This window comes from Crinia signifera, chromosome 12, assembly GCF_055691185.1.
Source record: "Crinia signifera chromosome 12, ASM5569118v1, whole genome shotgun sequence".
Lineage (NCBI taxonomy): Eukaryota > Metazoa > Chordata > Amphibia > Anura > Myobatrachidae > Crinia > Crinia signifera.
The window spans coordinates 65,597,063-65,620,740 of NC_139228.1; positions in this window are offsets into that span (position 1 = coordinate 65,597,063).

The window sequence follows — 23,678 nt, forward strand, 5'->3', positions numbered from 1 at the left end:
AACTTGCAGTTGTAAGGCCGCTTACACATTAGGCCCACAGTTGTCGTGCTCCTTACACATTATGCCCACAGTTGTAGTGCCCTTACACTATGGCCACAGTTGTAGTGCTCCTTACACCAGGTGCACAGTTTTAGTGCCCCTTATACTATGCCCACAGTAATTTCCTCATCTGCCACCCTGTTGTTTATTTGGCGTTTCTTATCTGTAGTGCGGTGCAGTGTCGGATACAAACACCATTAATACTCCGTGGCTGCTAAAAGCATATCCGGGACCGGGCAAGAACTACCCAGGGGGTGCAGCCAAGGTAGCACGCTGGTTATGCAGCTGAGCCGGGGCACCCACCTATATACGGCACACTACTCAGGTGCATACCCAGCGTATGCTTAATGGCGGCCCTGTGAGTGGCCTTTTCTGCTATGTGAATAGAGATAAAGTATGCTACTCCTCTCCGCAGCTGTGGCACAGAGCGTCTTGTGCCATATGGTGTACGTACAAATATATACACCGATAATAAACTGGCATTCTTCAGTTTTTTACAGTATAATAAAGTCTACACAAGTATATAAATATAAATCTCTATTTTTTCTTTATCAAGGTGGATATGAATTTAATTTTGGAACAGAGTAGACTAATATATTACTGGAAAAGCTGTGGCCAGTATCTTGGGGCCATCTGGCAGAAGTAAGAAAAACTATTAATGCAATATTTTGCTTCCATGCAAGGGAACCTGATAGATTTACCTGAACATTTAATCCTCTTATTCTCTGGTTACTAATAAACTGTGGTAGGTATAGCGTCCAGGAACAAAAGTACATTATAGTTCTAATTGGCAATTCCTCTCAGCTAAATGATTGTAAAATGAGAGGCAGCTTCAACCGTAGGGGCTGCACAAATGCACACAACTGACTTGGGCAAAATCTACTAAAATACACATTTGAGCTCTAAACGAAATTGCTGCAATTCGCAGGCAGTTTAGAAGCTTGAAATCATGAATTTAGTAATGACTGTTTTTGATCGGTTTCAGTCGTGTGAGATTTCAGTCCAGGGGGGAATTGCACCATCCAGTAGCAGTAGCAGTACATTATGGGGTCCCCCGGCCATTTCATAAATTAGCCCCAAACTGGTTGGCCGAAGCCTAGATTTCTGTGGAAAGTGGGGACTCCCCCCCCCCTGTTCCCCCCAAAAAAGGCCACCTGTGGACGTGGGGTTGATATGTAAAATTTGAGTATAATATATTCCTTTGCAATGGAATTACAGGTACAGTACCAGCAAGACTGCCCAACACTTAGAGAACCTCAAGTGCTAGAATGCCTGGATATTAGGGCCCGCTGGCTCCTGTAGTCTTACTGTGAAGAGTAATTAGTGTCCTTTAGTTGAAAAAAAAAAGTTTAAAAATCCTAATCCATACTCCTCGACCTATGGATCAGGTTCCTTCAGTTGTTCGCAATGTTCTGGCAGTTGGCCTCCTCCTAAGCCTTGAGTTGTTGGTGATAGATTGGCAGTTGACCACATATACGTCATAAGTTGTTAGTGATTAGTTAGCAGTTGGTTTCCATCTAAGCCTTGAGCTATGGGTTGGCATTTGGCCACATATAAGTCTTGAGTCGTTGGTGATAATATGGCAGTTTTCCCTCATCTAAGCCTTGAATTGTTGTTGGTGGGATGGTCCTCCATCTAAGCCTTGCATTGTTGTTGATGATGGGCTATCTGTTTTCCATCATCTAAGCCTTCAGGTCGTCTTGATGGGCTGTCAGTTGGCCCCATCTAATGCCATTATGCAATTATATGGAGTGATCCAGAGATTGTTGGCAAAACTGGACAATAATGGGATGGTGTATGGCTACGACCAATCAGCAATGATCAGCATGTTGGACAAGGGTCAGTTTTAGCTAGCAGTTTATGTACTTCCTCATCTTTGTAGGCAATGCTACGCCAGTTACGTTAGCTACAACTTAACCTTTACATAAGGATTTTTGGCGAGGGAACCACGCCACCACCCTGGGTCCACGCCACCATCTATTACCTTTAGTAAAGTTGTGGTGAGCCCTGAGCACAAAGCATGGCGAGTGAACGATGATGCTTAGCAGCACTACATAAATTCCGTAGCGTAAGCGTTGGCCGCAAAGTACCGCAGTTTATGTACTGCTATGGCTGACAGCTGACATTTCCCTGTTTCGGAAGGAGTGTCCCCGAGGGCACCTAGGAGCGCTGGGGGTATTCCACCTGGTGATTTGGATCCCAATTAGACCCAATATACCGGGCAAGGCTGCTGCTGCTTTTTAGAAGAGGATGTGTTGCCTCTTACAAATTTAGGAAAAAAACAAGAAGCCAGTATACAATATAGTATTCAACTATTACTTGTTTGTAATATTGTTAACCCCGGCAAGACTGCGCTTCTTAAAGCGACAGCGTCCCATACTGGGACAAAGTCATTTCTTGTTTATTTCCCTGTTTCCTCAAAGAGGAAGGAGTGGGCAAATGTCTCCTCTATTATTTATTTCTTTATATTTATTTATCAACTGTTATTTATATAGCGCACACATTTTCCGCAGCGCTTTACAGTGAATATTTGAACATTCCCATCAGTCCCTGCCCCAGTGGAGCTTACAATCTATATTTATTACCACATGTACACGCACACAGACATACTAGGGTTAATTTTTGTTGGGAGCCAATTAGCATACAAGTATATTTTTGGGTTGTGGGAGGAAGCCGGAATACCCAGAGTAAACCCACGTAAGCACGGGGAGAATATACAAACTCCGCACAGTTAGGGCCATGGTGGGAATAGAACCCATGACCTCAGCGCTGTGAGGCAGTAAAGCTAACCATTACACTGTCCGTACTGCCTGTACAGCTGTTAGGGAGGAAAGCAGATGATAAGTGCCCATACATTTTGAAATATCTCCCACATTATTGCCACGATATATCATGAGTTTAAACTAATCAGATAAAGGGGGACATTTACCAAAATGGATTCGTAGAAAAAAAGTGTATTCGTAGGGAGAAATACACCTTTTTTTTACGACTTTGTATTTTCGGGATTTACAATCCCAAAAATACAACAATTCGTAGTCCTAAAGATGGAACATTCGTATTTGTATTTACAAATACGAATGTCCTACACCATCGATAGGATACGACAGAAATCACCATTCAAAAGAATGGTGGTTCCTGATGTACTAAGCAGCCGTACTGATAATACGGCTGCTAAGTGGTGTGAAACACCCACGCAAATACGACAGGAAAATAGAACACCATTTTCCTGTTCTATTTGCTTTAAGCCTGCACGGATCAGTCAGATCCGTGCAGGCTTCGGTGTAAAAAAATGGAAAAATTAAATAAATAAAAAAAAAAAACGGCGTGGGGTCCCCCCCACAGCCGTAACAGCACCAGGCTGAAGGAGCCGGGGCCGGTAATTAAAAATCAGGGAACCCGACAAATAGGGGTTCCCCGATTTTTAACAACCAGCCCCAGGCTCCTGCTCTGGGGCTGGTTCCCAAAATACGGGGGACAAAATGACTAGGGGTCCCCCGTATTTTAAGAACCAGCCCCAGGCAAAACCAGCCAGCAGGGTAATGCCACAGCCGGGGGGAAACTTTTTATACAAAGCATTCATCCCTACCGACCAGTCAGCCTGGCCAGGGGCCCTGGGGGAGTGGGGACCCCCCCAATGAAGGGGTCCCCCCCCTCCAGGACTTACCTGACCAGGCTGAAGCCTGGTACTGTCCCCGATGCCCCTGGGCGGTGGGCATCGGGCTGATTAAGTGTAAAAAAAAAGATTAAACTATTGTTTTTTACTGTGGCACTACAAGTGCCAGCAAGCTGGGACTTGGAGAACCACAAGTCCCAGCCTGCTGGGCATTAAAGGGCCCGCTGGCACTTGTAGTTCCACAGTTAAAAAAATAGTACACAAAACACACTGACACACATTTTAAATAAAAGTTTAATACACACATCACAAACACACTGATACTTACCTATCTTGATCCCGTCGGTAGGTCGCTGGCTCCGGTGTCGGCGGCTCCGGTGTCGGCGGCTCCGGTGTCGGCGGCTCCGGGTCGGCGGCTCCAAGGTCGGCGTCCTGTCTAAAGAAAATCCATGTTGGACCTGTGGAAGTAAATCCTACTCACCAGGTCCTCCATGGATGGTCTTCTGTCTTCTCTCTTCTTTTCCAGGACTTATCTTGGTACTCTTTACCTAGCACGGCGCCCATCGCGGGCATCGCGGCCATCAAATGCACTAAAAAACGGGTGCGACGCGATGCCCGCGATTTCCCAAAGGGGACAATGTTAAAAGTGTGATTGGACGCGATTTTACTGTTCAATGCCTCAATGCCCGCGATTTTTCCATAGGAAACAATGTTAAATAGTCCCCTGAAGTGTGAAATGGCCCCCACAATTGTTAACGCCACCCCACGATCAACGTGAACCCGAAGCGTGGCGAGCGCAGCGAGCCCGCGAGGGGCGGCGGTACGCGTCCTCCAACCTTTTCATACCCCCACTATCCACCTCGGCGTGGAGTTGAGAATAGAATAGTGTGGCGAGCGCAGCGAGCCACCGAGCCCGAAGCGTGGCGAGGGGACGCAGATACCTTCACAGGTAAACGCGTCCCTTCGCGGGCTTCACAGGTATCCGCGTCCCCTCGCGGGGCTCGCTGCGCTCGCCACGCTTCGGGCTCGGTGGCTCGCTGCGCTCGCCACACTATTCTATTCTAAACTCCACGCCGACGTGGATAGTGGGGGTATGAAAAGGTCGGAGGACGCGTACCGCCGCCCCTCGCGGGCTCGCTGCGCTCGCCACGCTTCGGGTTCACGTTGATCGTGGGGTGGCGTTAACAATTGTGGGGGCCATTTCAGACTTCAGGGGGACTATTAGGGCTCTGTGGCCCATTTAACATTGTTTCCTATGGAAAAATCGCGGGCATTGAGGCATTGAACAGTAAAATCGCGTCCAATCACACTTTTAACATTGATCCCTATGGGAAATCGCGGGCATCGCGGGCATCGCGCCGCACCCGTTTTTTTAGTGCATGCGATGGCCGCGATGCCCGCGATTTTTTACCCTCGATGACCGCGATGGACATCGTGGGCGCCGTTCTAGGTAAAGAGTACCCTTATCTTCTGTCTTCTGTCTTCTTTCTTTCTTCACGCTGCCGCCGGGACTTTCAGAGCTGGAGAGATGTTGCCTCCTCGACGTCTGGACTAAGAATGAATTCTAGCCAATCAGGAGCCGACTTTACTGGCTCCTGATTGGCCACTAGGCGGCTCCTGATTGGCTAGAATTCATTCTTAGTCCAGACGTCGAGGAGGCAACATCTCTCCAGCTCTGAAAGTCCCGTGAGCTGCCGGCAGCGTAAAGAAAGAAGACAGAAGATAAGTCCTGGAAAAGAAGAGAGAAGACCATCCATGGAGGACCTGGTGAGTAGGATTTACTTCCACAGGTCCAACATGGATTTTCTTCAGACAGGACGCCGACCTCGGAGCCGCCGACCCAGAGCCGCCGACACTGGAGCCGCTGACACCGGAGCCGCCGACACCGGAGCCAGCGACCTACCGACGGGATCAAGATAGGTAAGTATCAGTGTGTTTGTGATGTGTGTATTAAACTTTTATTTAAAATGTGTGTCAGTGTGTTTTGTGTACTATTTTTTTAACTGTGGAACTACAAGTGCCAGCGGGCCCTTTATTGCCCAGCAGGCTGGGACTTGTGGTTCTCCAAGTCCCAGCTTGATGGGGAGGCTTGCTGGCACTTGTAGTGCCACAGTAAAAAACAATAGTTTAATCTTTTTTTTTACACTTAATCAGCCCGATGCCCACTGCCCAGGGGCATCGGGGACAGTACCAGGCTTCAGCCTGGTCAGGTAAGTCCTGGAGGGGGGGGACCCCTTCATTGGGGGGGTCCCCACTCCCCCAGGGCCCCTGGCCAGGCTGACTGGTCGGTAGGGATGAATGCTTTGGCCGGGGGGACTTGTATAAAAAGTCTCCCCCCGGCTGTGGCATTACCCTGCTGGCTGGTTTTGCCTGGGGCTGGTTCTTAAAATACGGGAGACCCCTAGTCATTTTGTCCCCCGTATTTTGGGAACCAGCCCCAGAGCAGGAGCCTGGGGCTGGTTGTTAAAAATCGGGGAACCCCTATTTGTCGGGTTCCCTGATTTTTAATTACCGGCTCCAGGCTCTGGAGGTTATTCTGATCGTAGCGGCCAAACGTGCGTACGGTCGCTATAAACGTACGCTATCCGTACGCGGCCGTTGGGGTTAAGTCCACCCACAAATCAGCCGCATACGTACGGCCAGAAACAACGTCGAAGTGGAGTGGCGTACAATTGAGCGTACGCCAACGTACACGGACGGACCAGCCCTTACACTCCGACAACTTGCGTACAATTGAGCGTACACCACCGTTTACGGACGTCTCTCGTCCGTCTTCCCACCGACTTCTTGCGGCTATCTGAGCGTACGCCAGCTTGCACGGACGGGTCCCTATTGTTTTCAATAGAAAACTCAGCTTATGTCACCGCTCGTGAGAGTGAGCGTACGTCCGTGTACGCTGGCATACCCTTCACATATATGGACCTGCAAATCTTGCCTTTCAACTATAATTATGAAAATTAATTAAGTGATTGAATTAATTAATGTGCAAAATAGTGGGCATGGGCTTAAAACATTGCTGAAACATCCTTTGTAGGTGTTAGATGTGGTTTATGTTATTGTATCATAAATACAAAACCTATGTTTGTATTAGAGTGAACACGTTGACACATGTCGACTTGTGTAGATTGAGTGTGCTACTGTGTAAAGTCTATGAAAGCACGTAGTGAATGTGTCTAACTGTTTAACAAATACCTACCTTAGCATATATAAGCAGGTCTTAAAAAGATTCTTACCTTAAATTAAACAAACCTTTAAATGTAGAGAAGTATAGAAAGATAAGCTTTCAATGTGTTTGAGTGCTGTGTGTGGCTTGCAGGTAGTGAAATCATGGTTTGGACTTAATAGACTGCAGCATTGGTTATTACATTCAGGTGTATGTGTTTGAATAGTAATCAGCGTAAATTAGCAAACCCAGGCGCACGCAGGCATGCGGTATCTGTAGGGGTGGTCTGAGGTGGCGGTTGGCGGCCGCCTGTTTTGTGTCCGAAATGAACGGTGCTTTAGGCGATCGTGCGGTAGTAGCACCGCTCATTTTTGGTGCACACCCCCATGTACTCCCATATTTACGCCCATTTTCCCTCATTATTTCGGCCGCTCCCCTCAACACGCCCCTATGCCGCCCCCAATGCCCGTACACTCGCGTACAGGTTTTTTCGCACGGAGAGACCCGTCCGTAAGCGTTGTGGAGTGTTCGCGTCTGCGCATTAGCGAATGTACGCATGCGCAGATCATGAAAAACCCCGGAACGTACGCGTACGGCCCGGCCGCACCAACCAGAATAAGGCCCGCTCTGTCAGCCTGGTGCTGGTTTCGGCTGTGTGGGGGACCCCACGCCGTTTTTTTTTTTTTATATTTATTTTTCTATTTTTTTTTACACCTTGCAGCCTGCACGGATCTGACTGATCCGTGCAGACTGCTAGAAAAATTCGTATTAGCGGCTGTATATATGGCCAGCTAATACGAATTGTTACACCATCGGAGGGTTACAAAGCAGTCGTACATGACTGCTTTGTAATTTCCCCTCCGGAACACGACTTTGCATACGACTAAAACAGTCGTATGCAGCCGTAGGGGAAATACCAATACGAAAAACTAGGTTTTTCATATTGGTAAATTTCCCCCAAAGTGTCTGTTGGTTTGTCAGGCATTTTACCTGGCAGTCTACGCTCAACATAAGCTGTGAGATGTTGATGTTGGACAAGCTGTTGACCCCATATAGAAGTTGAATTGTTGGTGACAGGTTGGCAGTTGGAGCCTATTTACACCTCACTGGAATATTTGGGTAAGATGACAATGGGTGGCGGATGACTGCCTGACAGGGGTGATCCCGACAGTCAGTATCCCAACTGCCGGTGCTCTGACAGGGGGTATGCCAACTCACAGGGGCTCTTTTCCCTTGCGCAGCAGGGGGTTTATTTGCGCTTGCCCCAGTGGCGTAGCTACGTTTTGGGCGCCCCCCCGCCGTTAGGGGGGGGCGCCCCCCCTCCGTCGCCGCCCCGCCGAGCACCCCTACCCCGCCGCCCCTCCGAGCACCCCTACCCCGCCGCCCCGCCGCCCATGCAAACCCCCCTCAATCCCCCACAGCCTTACCTATCGCGCTGGTCCCGGCGGCTCCGTTCTTCTGCTGAGGACCACCAGAAAATGGCCGCCCCCATACAGCAAACAGTTTCAGAGAACTGTGTGCTATATGGGGGCGGCCATTTTCTGGTGGTCCTCAGCAGAAGAACGGAGTCGCCGGGACCAGCGCGATAGGTAAGTGACAGTCTGCGGGGGATTGGGGGGGGGGTTAATTATAGCACCGCAGCCCCCGGCGCCCCCACATGCACAGCGCCCCCCCGCGGTGGCGGGGGATGCGGTGCTATAGTTACGCCCCTGGCTTGCCCCCTGTCAGAGCACCGGAAGTCGGGATTGGGACACTGACCATAAGGATCCCCCCTGTCGGATCGACAAAACCCACCCAATGACGAAAGGGTGTTTAGGGCTGTTCTTTCTTCCCCATCAAACTTTTTACCTTCTTTCAATAAATAATTAAATAAAGCTGACCCTTTTACCCACCAAAATGTCTCTGTGTCTTTGTTATAGAAATATTTGTGGCTCTATCCATAGGGTATAGAAATGTAGATTGACATCCACTGTCACTTTCTCCTTCCACGCACACTAAGACCCTCCTCTACCCTCCAAAATTTCAAGCGTTCCCTGAAAACTCACCTCTTCAGGCAAGCCTATCATATTCAGGACCCCCACACAACCTCCAGTAGCATTTATATCTAATTGCATCCTATCAGGACTGTCTTGTAATCTGATGGGAATGCCATGCTATGGAATTCTATCCTTATGTATCCCTCCTATTATCCCTATAGATTGTAAGCTTGCGAGCAGGGCCCTCCTACCTCCATGTCGGTTTGTATCTACCCAGTTTGTTTAATCACGGTTGTTTCCAATTGTGAAGTGCAAAGGAATATGCTGCGCTATATAAGAAACTGTAAATAAATAAGCATTTTAATTGTTTGAAACTTATTTCTTGAAATATGGGTTTTCATCAAACACAAATAGAATGTTTCCACTGTTGTAGAATTCCCTTATTAGAGCTTAGGGAAGTTGTGGCCACCCCCTGTTAGGAGCGACGTAGCCTGGCTAAATGGGCGTGGCCAAACCATCTTGGCTGCATGTCTGTTCCTCCTTTGTATCCTCCCACACTCCTGCATTCATGGTATTGAAAGTCATTGAAAGCTTTGACACAGTGCCCCAACTGTAAATACCCAGGGGCATTTTGGGGGGAAAATCAACCCATGAAAGTGATTGTGGTGTACAATATAAGGTCAGGAATATTTTTTATTACTAGAGGACCAGATTAAAAACAGTGCACCGCCAATGTCAATGATATAGTCATAATATACCCGGCACCCAGTTTTTTTGTTCGTTCGAAATGACGTTCTTTTCAAACGGCAACGCTGCAACACCAGCGGAAGGAGAGCATTGATACGTCAGCTTGGCTTTATGTGTGAAATACAGCAATTTTAATGTTGCAAGATTTACTACCAATAAGTATTAGAGATTGATTTTTTTTAACATATAAGTTATGAGTAGGCAGAGTGTCTGGGAAAGAAAATATATCAAGTGCACAGCAAAACGAATATATTTAATAATTTCTTCCTCCTTCAAGGCAGAGGAGCAATCAGGGAAGTGGGAAGCGAGGTTTGCAAACTGTCGCAATATGTGCATTCTGAATATCACATAAAATCCCTGATCTGTTATTTATTCTGTGTTGGCATCAGAAGGAGAAGACAAAGTTTGTAACTAATTTATTTCGGTTCAGATACTATAATATTGTGATATACACAAGGGGGGATGAATTCTACCTTTCTGCATGATATTATATCTCAGGACATTTGGAAGTTTGCTGGCTGTCTTATGATTAGTACGAATGAGGTCACCATGACTCTGTTTACCACGTCAATATTCACAATGTCGTCAGGAATGGGTCGACGCGTATAATATATTGAAGTGGCTACATAGTTAATGTTGACAACTGATAAATGTTGACATTGGGGCTAATTCAGTAGCAAAAAGCCAATGCGCGCTGGGCCGCGAACTGCGTTCACATTGAAAAAAATGTGCCCACAGCTCACGGAGCGTCGGTTGACTTGAACAAGATAGCAACGGTACAGTGACCAACCGTTGCATGGTCGGTGGTGCAGTGTTTTTGGCTTGCGTACTGGAGAACGCGGCCGTTTCTGGTTTATCCAAGCGAGGGCCGCGGCAGCTGCATGCATCACACGCAGCCACTAGGAGCCAAACATGGCCGGCATACGGCGCTACCGGTGATGTGCGAGCGCTTCACTATATAATGTTAGTGTTAGGCTGCGAGGAGGGGGTTAGGTACCTAGAAACTAGAAAGAGGTTAGGGTTATGTAGGGTACACACCACGACGACCCGCTCACGATGCATATCGTGAGCGGGTCGTCAGTGTCTCATCCGACCCGCTCACGGTGACGCAGGGGGGGGGCACGACCCGCTCACGATGTGCACCGTGAGCGGGTCCGATCCGATGGCGACCCGCACCCGGCTGTATGGTCGTTCTTCAGATCCTACCTGCAGCAGGTAGGATCTGAATAACGACCGACCGATGCGCGGGGCCGAGCATCGGATCGGGCCAGAACAGGGAAAAAAAGGGCCCAATCTACCTACAATCTACATCCAATTGGTCGGAATTGGATCTAGATTGAGAGGATCGGGCCCTAGTCGTCCTGGTGTGTACCCAGCATTAGGCTGCCCAGGTGGCGGGAGTGGGGGGACTTTATATTTTATTGGGGTCGCCATGAAAATGCTGGGCGTCCTCCTGGGTATGTGGGCAGGCCAATGCCTGCCGGGGGGGCAGGCGGTTGACGTCACATGATGTCAGCCGCCCACCCTGTCTTGGTCCCGGCATCCCCAAATATAAGTCAGTTGAGAATGACTTATATTTGCCAAGACAGGAGAAATAAATTTGATGTTCGCCGACCATCGAATGAGTTCTCCTGCTGCAAGCACATGCGAGGGGATACAGCAGCGGGAGCAGATATTCGGCGGGGGGCTTCACAGCTTACGGAGTCAATCAAAATGACCCCAATAATGCATAAGTGTTCCCGGCCTGAATTGTTTTTGTATTTTTTTCTCGTTTTCCACAGTTTACAAAAAAAAAAACAGACTATGTATTTATATCTTTCTTCACATTCTTATGGTAATAAATAAATCCTGTGATTTAAAAGGAAATAGTGTTTTTTTTTTTTTATGTGACAGTTCTATGTGGCCGATTCCTCAGTGTTATCTGGATATTAGCAGAAATATGTATTTCTTCCACACAGCTAAGTACACGGTACAGGCAATATGCCCCCCAGAACGGAGGATAATGACGGAACATTGTTATAATAATAGTCGCCAGCGTGATGCTCGATTTCTCCCTTTCTTTAAATGCTAACAAGAAAAAGATTCTGGAATATTCAAAGTAAAATAAGCGTTAGCTGTGCTCTCAGTGTGCGTCCCCTCCATTCCCAGGTAATCAGCTTGTAGATTTCGCTAACCGCGTGGAACTTTTTAGCAACAAATAAAAGAACAAGAAAGCAGATATTTTTTTTTTCCCCTTTTCAATGAGAGCATAAAGACATCAATACATCAATACACAGAAATACACACAGGGATCAAATAATACTGTAACTAATATAGAGCAAGGTTTTATAATATGTAATGTATATATACTTACATGCACAGAATGGCTGTATGTTTCATAGATTGTACTGGTGAATGCTAGAACCTGTGATGAGGCGACGCATTTCGCAGCTATGAACAGTTGAGAGTCACTTTCAGCTCCGCGGGAAGTGGGGAAAGTTTTGTTGTTGTTTTTTTTACAAAAAACTCAGACTTGAGAAGTATATATAACACAGTGTAGGCTTACCATGCTGTCCCTTTACACTGGGACACTTATGAATTACACAGGTTCTGGGGCTGGCTAACTTCAAGCCTGTATTACACCTGGCTTTAATCAGCTACAGAATCTGTTTAATTCATGAGTGTCCTGATTTAAAGGGACAGCATGGTAAATCTATCATAGTGACCAACTCAATGTACTCTACATTCTATCTGTCTACAGTATTTATCTATCTATCTATCTATCTATCTATCTATCTATCTATCTATTTCATTATAATGATATCACTAATGATAATATCATGCACACACTTTGTTGTTAGTGATTTGAGTTCCCACGGGTCATTAATGATGCCCTCTGGCATCTGAACATGTGTCACAACTGAAGGGCTGGCTGAAGTTGTGTGGTGTGTAGCAACCGGAGACGGACCAGAGGTGGAGGGATTAAATCGTGCAGGTTTAATAATAGAATTCATAAATGAAATAATACACACTTGAATACTTTCTTAAAGTGGCAGTTAGTGGTAATAAGAATTGAGCCAGCACGGCACTTTGAAAGAAGAAAAAGTTAATTGAAACAATGACAGTTCACGTACTGCGGACAGCAGGCTGGGGTCTTGAGAAATGAAGAAATCCGGAAAGAGAATGTACTTGATGGTAATGAGGGATCCTTGAAGACTGAAAGAAGCTGGATGATGACAGAAGAATGGGAAGTTGCTTGGAAGCAGACGGCTTGAAGGGCTTAGGCCAGGAAGCTCAGGGATGCAGGCAGAGACCAGACTGTGGAGAGAACTGGCAGCGATGGGGTTAAGCTGAATCGAGTCCAACACAGAGCACTGAAGCAAGGCACCAAGTCAGGAGAGGTGAGTCAGAGAGCCGGAGTCAGCTGGGAGCTGTGAACGCCTCTGGAGACTCTCTGTACTGACACTGAACAGGCCTAGGCAGATCCCCTATATCCCTAGAGGGCGGCTGCCATTGGCTGTCAGGTCAGTATGGGCGGAAACCTCAGACAAGGACCAATCTGCTATTTGCCCTTAACCAAGATGGCGGCGCCGGCCTCCCGGCGCCCCTACAGCACATACCGCTACACTTGCCTGCGTCCCACGCTGCCTGCTGCCCACCAGACTGCCGCTGCCTGCTGCCGCTGAACTGGAGACCACTACACGCTAGCCGACGGCGGGCGCGAACGGGTGAGTAGTAAGCCCGCCGCGCACCGCCGCGGCTGAGTGTGACAGTACCCCCCCTTTCTGGGTGACCCCAGGGCACCTACGCACCTTGTGTGGATTCCTTTTAAAGAATTGTCTCACCAGACGGGGAGCATGGAGATCTGCAGCATCAACCCAGGAATTCTCTTCAGGACCGAATCCAAGCCACTCTACCAGATACTGAAGATGGGTATTGCGGCAACGTGAGTCGATAATGCGCTTCACCTCGAACTCTGTCTCTCTCTCTGAGCCAATCTTGGGCGGTTTAGGCACCTTTTTCTGATATAAGTTCAGTCGTAAAGGTTTCAAAAGAGACACGTGAAAAGAGTTTGATATCTTTAAGGAAGAAGGGAGCTGTAGTCTGTAGGCCACCGGATTAATTACCTGAGTGATTGGGTACGGCCCGATGAACCGAGGAGCCAGCTTCATGGATGGTAACCGAAGGCGTATATGGCGGGTAGACAGCCATACTCGATCTCCAACCTTCAACTTAGGAGCCGCTCTTCTTTTCCTGTCTGCCATCCTTTTATATCGAGCGGATGCTTTAAGGAGAGCGGTATGGACATCTGACCAGATCTTTGCAAACCGTTGTAGGGAAGAAGCAGCTGCAGGGACATCGGGCAATGATAGATCTGAGAACTCTGGAGATCGGGGATGTTTGCCAAAGACAGTAAAAAAGGGAGTGGTGCCGGAGGATGAATGATAGGAATTGTTGTGCGCAAACTCCGCCCAAGGCGGAAGGTCTACCCAGTCGTCTTGAGAGGAAGAGATGAATAAACGAATGAAGGCTTCCATGTCCTGGTTGTGACGTTCTGTCTGCCCGTTGGTTTGTGGGTGGAAAGCAGTGGAGAACTTGAGCTTGACTTGTACAGCGGAACATAGGGCCCTCCAAAACTTTGCGACGAACTGCACGCCACGGTCAGATATAATTTCTTTGGGCAACCCATGGAGTTTGAAGATGGTGGAAATGAAGAGCTGAGCCAACACTGGAGCAGATGGAAGGCCTTTCAATGGGAAGAAGTGCACCATCTTTGAAAACCGGTCAACCACCACCCAAATTACTGTATGCCCTTTGGAGGGAGGAAGTTCGCAGATAAAGTCCATAGACGGGTGGGACCATGGTTCTGTTGGTATGGCTAGAGGTAGAAGAGGACCGACAGGAGACGTTCTGGAGGACTTATGCTGAGCGCACTTTACACAGGAGGCGACAAAGGTGGTTACATCGTGACGAATGGTAGGCCACCAGTATGAATGCAACAGGAACATTAAGGTCTTCTGTGCCCCGGTATGCCCTGCGAAATGGGAAGCGTGTGCCCAGGACAGCACTCTCTTTCGGAGACTGAGGGGAACGAAGGTCTTGCCTGGTGGAGGTGAAGGCTGGACTGTTACTTGAGCAAAGACCAGAGGATCGAGGATGGGTCGAGGAGGAGTGTCAAGATCAGCTAAAGTTTCAAAAGAGCGTGAAAGAGCATCGGCCTTGGCATTCATCGTCCCGGGTCTGAATCTGATTTGAAAATCGAAGCGTTCGAAGAACATGGCCCAGCGGGCTTGACGAGCTGTAAGACATTGGGCGTGCTTGAGGAATGAGAGATTCTTATGGTCTGAGTACACAGTAATTTTATGTCGTGCCCCCTCCAGGAGGTACCGCCACTCCTCCAACGCAGATTTGACTGCCAGTAACTCCTGCTCTCCAATGGGGTAATTCTTTTCTGCTGGAAGAAACTTCTTGGAGAAGAAGGCACAGGGATGAAGCACCTGGTCCTCCCCTCTCTGCGACAAGATTGCCCCCACCCCCTCTGAGGATGCGTCCACCTCAAGAATAAAGGGTTTGTCGAGGTTTGGCTGAAGAAGGATTGGGGCGGAGACAAAAGCATCCTTTAGTTGTTGGAAGGCTTGGGAGGCCTCAGGTGACCACTGACTCGGATCAGAACCCTTGCGGGTTAGAGCTGTAAGAGGTGCAGCAAGGGTGGAGAAGTTCCGGATGAAACGACGATAGTAATTTGAAAAGCCCAGGAACCTCTGGATGCCTTTGAGCGTTGTGGGCGCTGTCCAGTCTAAGATGGCTCTTACTTTTTCTGGATCCATCTCTATCCCAGTGCTGGAGAGGATGTGGCCAAGGAATGGAATGGAATTGACCTCAAAGACGCACTTGTCTAGCTTGCAGAATAATTTATTTTGGCGAAGGCGCCGCAAGACCTCAGCTACTGTTTGCCGATGGAGATGGAGGTTAGACGAGAAGATGAGGATGTCATTGAGATACACCACGATGGAATGATATAGTAAATCTCGAAATATGTCATTTACAAATTGTTGGAAGACGGCTGGAGCGTTGCAAAGACCAAATGGCATCACCAGGTATTCGTAGTGGCCATCTCGGGTGTTGAAAGCCGTCTTCCACTCATCTCCAGATCGGATACGGATCAAGTTATACGCCCCTCTTAAATCCAGTTAGTAAAGATGGAAGCCCCTCGGATTTTGACGAATAATTCGGTGATAAGAGGTAAAGGATAGCGGTTCTTGATCGTGATATCGTTCAGGCCCCTGTAATCGATACACGGCCGGAGGGTTCCATCTTTTTTTTTCACAAAGAAAAACCCCGCTCCGGCTGGCGAAGTGGACGGGCGAATGAATCCCTTATCCAAGTTTTCTCGAATGTAGTCAGACATGACTTTGGTCTCCGGCAGAGACAAGGGGTAGATGCGGCCCCGCGGTGGGAACTTCCCAGGTATCAACTCTATCGGACAGTCCCAGGAACGATGAGGCGGCAGGGTATCGGCACCTCCCTTGCTGAAGACGTCAGAAAAAGAAAGATATGGTGTGGGTAACGACAAGGGTGGAGCTGATGAAGACGAAAGACTGGGACCTCCTACTTCTTGAGGATTAGTTTGATGGAGTGGAATGACACGAGGCATGCAAGTAGTTAGGCAGTTCGTACGCCAGGCTGTGATCTCCATACTGGTCCAATCAATGTGAGGGTTGTGCTTAGCCATGGTAGGCCCAGGACTACCTGGTGTGAAGACTGAGGAAGAACAAAAAATTCAAGAGTCTCTTGATGTAAGGCACCGATGAGAACTGTCACTGGATCGGTTTGAAGGGTGATTTGCCCACTGCTGATGCGACTCCCATCTGCTGCAGTGAGGGCCAACGGATGGGCCAAAGGTTGCACCGTCAAGGAATGTTGCTGGACGAAAGAAGAAGAAAGGAAGTTCCCGGCTGCTCTGGAATCTAGTAGAGCCTGGATCTTGATTTTTCCCTGAGAGCACACAAGGGTAACAGGAATGGTGGGCACAGTTGAAGAGGGAGATGAAAGCAGGACTCCTAACCTGACCTCCCTCAGGGAGGTTAGGAGCGGTCGTTTCCCGGACGCAGTGGACAGGAAGCCAACAGATGAGCGGAAGAACCGCAGTACATGCAAAGATTCTCACGACGTCTACGGGACTTTTCCTCCACGGAAAGCCAAGAGCGGTTGATCTGCATGGGTTCGTCTGGTGGTGTGGTTGTGGAAGGCCCAGGTCTAGGAACAGGAACAGCGTTGGTGGTGAGACGAGGGCGGAGACGATCGGAGCGATTTCTCTCTAGTTGACGCTCCTGCATCCGTAGATCAACTTTGTTGCACAAGGAGATGAGTTCAGCCAAAGTAGCAGGAGAGTCATGGGTAGTTAATTCGTCCTTGATACGACCTGCCAGCCCATTCCAGAAGGCGGAGACGAGAGCCTCTTCGTTCCACTTTAATTCCGAAGCCAGAGTCTGGAACTGCACAGCATATTGTCCCACTGAACAACTACCCTGGCGAATCCTCAGGATCTCAGTAGCGGCAGACGACACTCTGCCAGGTTCGTCGAAGATGCGACGGAAAGAGGTAATAAAAGCTTCATAGTCATTGAGCAGGGGATCAGCACGTTCCCAGAGAGGGGACACCCAGTCCAAAGCCGACCCTGCCAGGAGAGACACAATATAAGCCACCTTTGCCTTGGAAGTAGGAAAGTGAGAAGACTGTAAGGTGAAATGCACATCGCATTGGTTCAGAAACCCACGGCATCCTTTCGGAGAACCATCATATTTGCTGGGGGTTGGTAATTGCATGTGATGAGGAACTATTGGTCCAGGTGTAGAAACAGGGACTGGAACCTCTGGAGCTGAAGCCACAGAAACTGAGGGAGCCGTCTGGGGCGGAGCCAAGATCTGATGGAATTGAGCCACTTGACGTTGGGTAGCCTCCACTTGCTCCAGACGAGCCATGATGCTGTGAAGTGCGTCCGCCATGGAAGCCTGTTCTTCACCCGACTCCATCGGGTCAGTACAAACTGTCACAACTGAAGGGCTGGATGAAGTCGTGTGGTGTGTAGCAACCGGAGACGGACCAGAGGAGGAGGGATTAAATCGTGCAGGTTTAATAATAGAATTCATAAATGAAATAATACACACTTGAATACTTTCTTAAAGTGGCAGTTAGTGGTAATAAGAATTGAGCCAGCACGGCACTTTGAAAGAAGAAAAAGTTAATTGAAACAATGACAGTTCACGTACTGCGGACAGCAGGCTGGGGTCTTGAGAAATGAAGAAATCCGGAAAGAGAATGTACTTGATGGTAATGAGGGATCCTTGAAGACTGAAAGAAGCTGGATGATGACAGAAGAATGGGAAGTTGCTTGGAAGCAGACGGCTTGAAGGGCTTAGGCCAGGAAGCTCAGGGATGCAGGCAGAGACCAGACTGTGGAGAGATCTGGCAGCGATGGGGTTAAGCTGAATCGAGTCCAACACAGAGCACTGAAGCAAGGCACCAAGTCAGGAGAGGTGAGTCAGAGAGCCGGAGTCAGCTGGGAGCTGTGAACGCCTCTGGAGACTCTCTGTACTGACAATGAACAGGCCTAGGCAGATCCCCTATATCCCTAGAGGGCGGCTGCCATTGGCTGTCAGGTCAGTATGGGCGGAAACCTCAGACAAGGACCAATCTGCTATTTGCCCTTAACCAAGATGGCGGCGCCGGCCTCCCAGCGCCCCTACAGCACATACCGCTACACTTGCCGGCGTCCCACGCTGCCTGCTGCCCACCAGACTGCCGCTGCCTGCTGCCGCTGAACTGGAGACCACTACACGCTAGCCGACGGCGGGCGCGAACGGGTGAGTAGTAAGCCCGCCGCGCACCGCCGCGGCTGAGTGTGACAACATGCAGTCAAATAATCCGATAAGGTCTGCATGTTCCTGGGAAACCTCATTGAATGATATCATTAACAATATTGTTCAGAATGTATGCCCTATATTGTCAGTAAGTTCCGACCATATTGTTAGCAATATCATTCGTAAACTATATTGTATAGTCAGTGGGTTCCCAGGTTAAGCTCAGCCACATCTCCTCTGCACAAAGGGCCTTATTCTAGTTCACTCTTTCTGACAAAATCCTTCTTAGATGGACAAAACCATGTGCACTGCAGGTGGGGCAGATGTTACTTGTGCAGAGAGAATTAGATTTGGGTGGGGTTTTACTTCAAAGTGAGATCTATATTGCAATGTAAAAATTACCATGCACAGAAACAAAATAATTCACCCAAATCTAATTCACTCTGCATATTTTACATCTGCCCCCCTGCAGTGCACATGGTTTTGTCCATCTAAGAAGGATTTTGTCAGAAAGAGTGAACCAGAATAAGGCCCAATGAGAGCCAGCTTTGACTATCTGGTTGTGCATCTCCTAGGCTTGGCTCAGCATATGGTGGTAGGAAGGATGCTTGTCACAGTGGAAGTATAGGCATAGCCACAATGGTGCAATTGAGCATTTATTGCATTGCCGGCCACCCGGTGTTCCCACTTTACCTGCAAGAGGGCAAGTGGGTGGCGGGGTATCGGCAGGTGTGGGAGACTTGCCCAGTTTCCACAGTGGCTGGGAGTGACACCTTCATTTTGGCAGCGTCCCCGCAGGTCCAGAAGAGTAGGCAAGTATGAGATGGGACAGACCTTAGCATAACCCGGATGTCCTCCAGGAGGTGACTATTAGGGTGAGGGCAGGATTTGGCAAGGAAGTGTCAGCATATAGGGTGAAGGAGTGGGCACAATTGGGGCATGATGGATTTAAGCGGCGGGGTGGGTTTATATGACATGGTCAGATATATTTTTTTTCTACGTTTTTCAGCTCTATCCAGGAACGGTTATCCAGAACACACAAAGGCTGCTTCTAATTATGACCCAATGAGCAGTGAGTCCACTGTCTGCTGCTGATGGCGCTATGGGCATATTTCAGCAGATAAGCTGCACTCTGTACTAGGGGGGGGGGCAAACTATCTCCCACTAGCCTGGTCTATAAAATGGTGTAGTGGGGAGCCCTAGTGTTCAGATCAAGTGCATTTCCTTTCATGCCACTCAGTCCACTCCGCATGCCCCCTCACTCCCCACATGCCCCTTACGTGGATGGGCAGGGCAGTAGAGAGCCTGACTGGGCCCAGTTACTTTAAGGGAGTGTGGCCTGATTGCAGATGGCGTGGCCATACACCCTTAGAATAAAATACAGAACAATTAGTACTTTAAGCTCCTCCCTGACCACACTGCAGCCCAGCATACAGCATATTGCTGCTGGAAGATGTGCAAGGAGGTCTACACAGGACTGAACTCTCCCTGCAACGGGGAAGGAGGGGGGGTGAGTAAACAGGCTGCTCTGCCGGGAGTTGGGCACTCGGACTCCGCACTCACTCAGAAAAGAGAAGCTGGTAGGCCGGGGAAGAGGGAGCTGTGTGTGTGTGTGTGTGTGGGGGGGGGGGGCGATGGTGAGGCTTAGGAAGGATCAGCGGGTGTTGGAGGAGGAGACCCACGAGCAGCAGTGACTGCGAGCTGGCTGCGAACGTCTCAGTTAGGGGCTGCTCCGGCCATGGATGGGGTTGCTGGGGACATATATAAGTCACACTGCCAGGGACTTCCTCGGGTCTAGCTCCAACATTGCACTGTGGAACCCAGTTAGACTGATCTAAGCATGAAATTATTAGTAATTACAAAATAACAAAATATATTTAGCAGGCAACCCACATAGATCAGCAGTTATAGTTAAGCAGCGCTACTACTGCCATCAACAGTGGGCGTTCTATTTATTTATACATATATAGCAGTGCTACTACTGTCTGTAAGTGTGGGCATTATGTATAAGCCGCACTATTACTGTGGGTATATGTAGGAGTACTCAGGGCATTATGTGTAGCATAATGTGTGTCATAATGTCATATGGGCATTATGGTGCGTGGCATATTGTGTAAGGGGCATCATGATGTGTAGCATAACGTATAGTGGGAATTACTGTGGGTGGAATAATGTGTAATAGGCCTTACGGTGTGTAGCATTATGTGTTATGGGCATTATGGTGTCATTGGTACTTTTGTATGGCCACGCCCCTTACCCATGAAGCCACACACCTTAATTTTTGCTGTGCACACTCTCCCTGTTTTCACTGTGGTGGTGGGGCAGTCACCAATTCCATAATGGCTAGTTACAGCACTGGTGCTGTGTAATGTGAATAAGATTGTGTTACTATATGGTGTCATTTGGAATGGGGTACTATTGTGTGGCCATGCGCTGTCCCTTTGTGAAGTATGGGAGGGAGTAAATTTATAGTTTGCAGGAGGACACCGATCACCCTAGCACCGGTCCTGCTGGGATGTGTAGTTTTACAACAGCTGGAGGGCCAAGGTTGGACATGCCTGATCTAGAGACTCACATAAAATAGAAAACAATTTAAAGAGACTTAAAAGATAAAAAAAATATATATTTTGTGCCAATAAAGAAACATTTTAGAAGTCATTGTGATGTTGGTACAGGTATTGCGGTTATACCCCATGCAAAGGCAGCCTTGCCTGGTGTTGCCGTTGGTGATAGCAGTGTGAGTGATGGCCATAGCACTTTGGTGTTAGATAAGTCCCAAATGAATCCCAAGCACTCAGCAGCTAAATAATCACACCCATGTAATCCACCTGTGCAGCTCTGTTGTGTGTAGGGATATATAAGGGATTATCCCTCTCTTTAACATGACTCCCAGAGAAAGTATTAGTCTGTTTCATAAGAGACTGGGACAGACTACTCTGTTTGTCACAAAAATATATACTGTATAGCTATTAGTAGACTTACTGTACTGTCCCTATAAACCAGGACACTCATGAATTACACAGGTTCTGTGGCTGATTGAATCCAGCCACAGAACCTGTATAATTCATGACCCAGTTGAAAGGTATAGTGGGGCCGATTCAATCTCCTTCGGACGGGATGTGGCTTTGCAGACAGTAGGATAATCGGAGGACCGTGCATGGGCATGATATGCAGTGCGCATGCGCAAGCCCCCTGTGCTCGCACAGGCTCCAAACACCCGTGCTCGTTTGCTGCCCGCTGTTTGATTGACAGCGGGTGGCCATTTCAGGGAGTGCTGTCAGCGTTTTCCGGGAGGGTCCTGGAAAATGCAGACGTTCCCCGGCCATCAGGAGGGAGGGCCGCTGACGTCATCATGATTCCTGGCTCATTTCGATGGTCATTGCGTAGAGCAGCCTATAATTCATTAATAGTACTTGGGGGATGTTTGCAGACCTCAGTATTCAGGTAACCCCATTGGCTGTAGAGACCTTCCTTGAAGCTGGTAATGTCCGTTCAGTAATGGAAATATTGCTTATAAACATACCCAGACAAATGTAAGTGAGCTTCATCAGGAAGTAACAGTAATAACCAGTGATCAAAGTGTACAATTATAAGTGGGCATATGGAAATCCATCCCCCCACCCCTGCCTTCTGTCTCCCGCCTCTTACTCCCCACCACCACCTGTTACCTCACACTGTGCTGAGGTGGAGCAGTACAGATAAGAATTCCACAAGGGCCACCAGCGAATCCAGACTTGCGCACAAACTGCCAGTGAATTGAAGGGGCCTCTCTTTGAAATTGGTGCACTGACTGTGCATCAGTGTCAATCGCAGACCACCAGCCAATGAGAGGCTGCCACTTGGCAATATCTCATTGGCTGGTGGTCTGCAAGGGGTGTGGTATGGGGCTCCGACAGTGGGGATACCAACAGTTAGTATCCAGACGTCGGAATCCCGACTGCCGTGGCTCCAACAGGGGGGCGAAGAAGCAAAGAAGACCTGTGTGTATTTGCTGTGCTTGCCACACTGTGGGCTCGGTGGCTCACTGCGCTTGCCACAGGTTATATTCTCCCTCTATGGGGGTCATGGACCCCACAAGGGAGAATAGCCCCTGTGAGTCGGGATCCCCCCTTTCGGAGCACCAACAGTCGGTATACTGACTGTTGGGATCCCCACTGTCGGAGCCTCATCCAGCACCCGTCTGCAAGATGTGATTGCAAATGCCAGAGTTTGAATAAGCCGCCCCTTCTTGATTGGCAGCCGGTCCGTGAGCCAGGATTGGCTGGTGGCCCATGTCATCACGCTGCACTGCAGGCCTGCAGTGGGGGACCAGATGCAGCCATCCCACTCTCCTCCCAGTTCCCATCCTAGAGGTGGTGTCTTCAAGCAATGCCGCTGCTCTTGCAGCAGTGGGATCCCACAATCGATGCCAACGCTGGTGCATTGGATACACAGGCAAAAATGAAGTGGCGGTGGAAAGTGGCGGTATGTCATACCCCCGTATACCGCCCCACTTCGAACACTGGTAATTACACCAGAAATGAGCCACCAAGTGATGCAAAACTTCAGAAATCGACTACAAATGTGGACCACGAATAAAGGCCAACATCTGGACAAAGCAGGTTATTCAGACCTGATCACAAGGCAGCAAATTCGATAGACTGATTATGCGTAAAGATCATAGCAGGCATGCGCAAGGTCATCCTGCGATAAAATCCTGCTTCTTTTTTACCGCTGGCCTTATGCAAGTTGATTGACTGGAATCCGACGTTTGTGGGCGGTGACCGTCTATTTTCTAGGAGTGTCAGGGAAAAAACAGGGGTGCTCGGGAATTTAAAGGGAAGTCATGTGACGTCAGCTCCTCCCCCGTTTAGACTGTATCTATTGCAGCCGCGGAGTAAGTCCTGGGCTACGCACAGACTGCACACACTGGGAAATCAATTGATGGATTCGCAGATTTGCATGTGGCGGGATTTCACTCTGACAGGGCAGCGTATATCTGATCACTGCTCTGCAATTTAGCAGCTGTGAGATCAGGTCTGAAAAAAACCAAATTTCATATTGAAACCCAATTGAAAATAAACTGTATTCCATGCACTTTTCAATTAAGTATTACAATTGGGAACCTTTATAATCTGGGAGTTTATATATAGCTTATATTCTGCACATAGCAGTTTACATAAAACCCCTGAAAAATGTATTGTATAGATCTGTGTCCAACATGTATTTATATCCATTAAAAGTACCCTGCATCAATGTTGAGACAATATAGCTCTTCTCACCCTTATTTATGTGACATTTATGTGACATGTTTATACTGT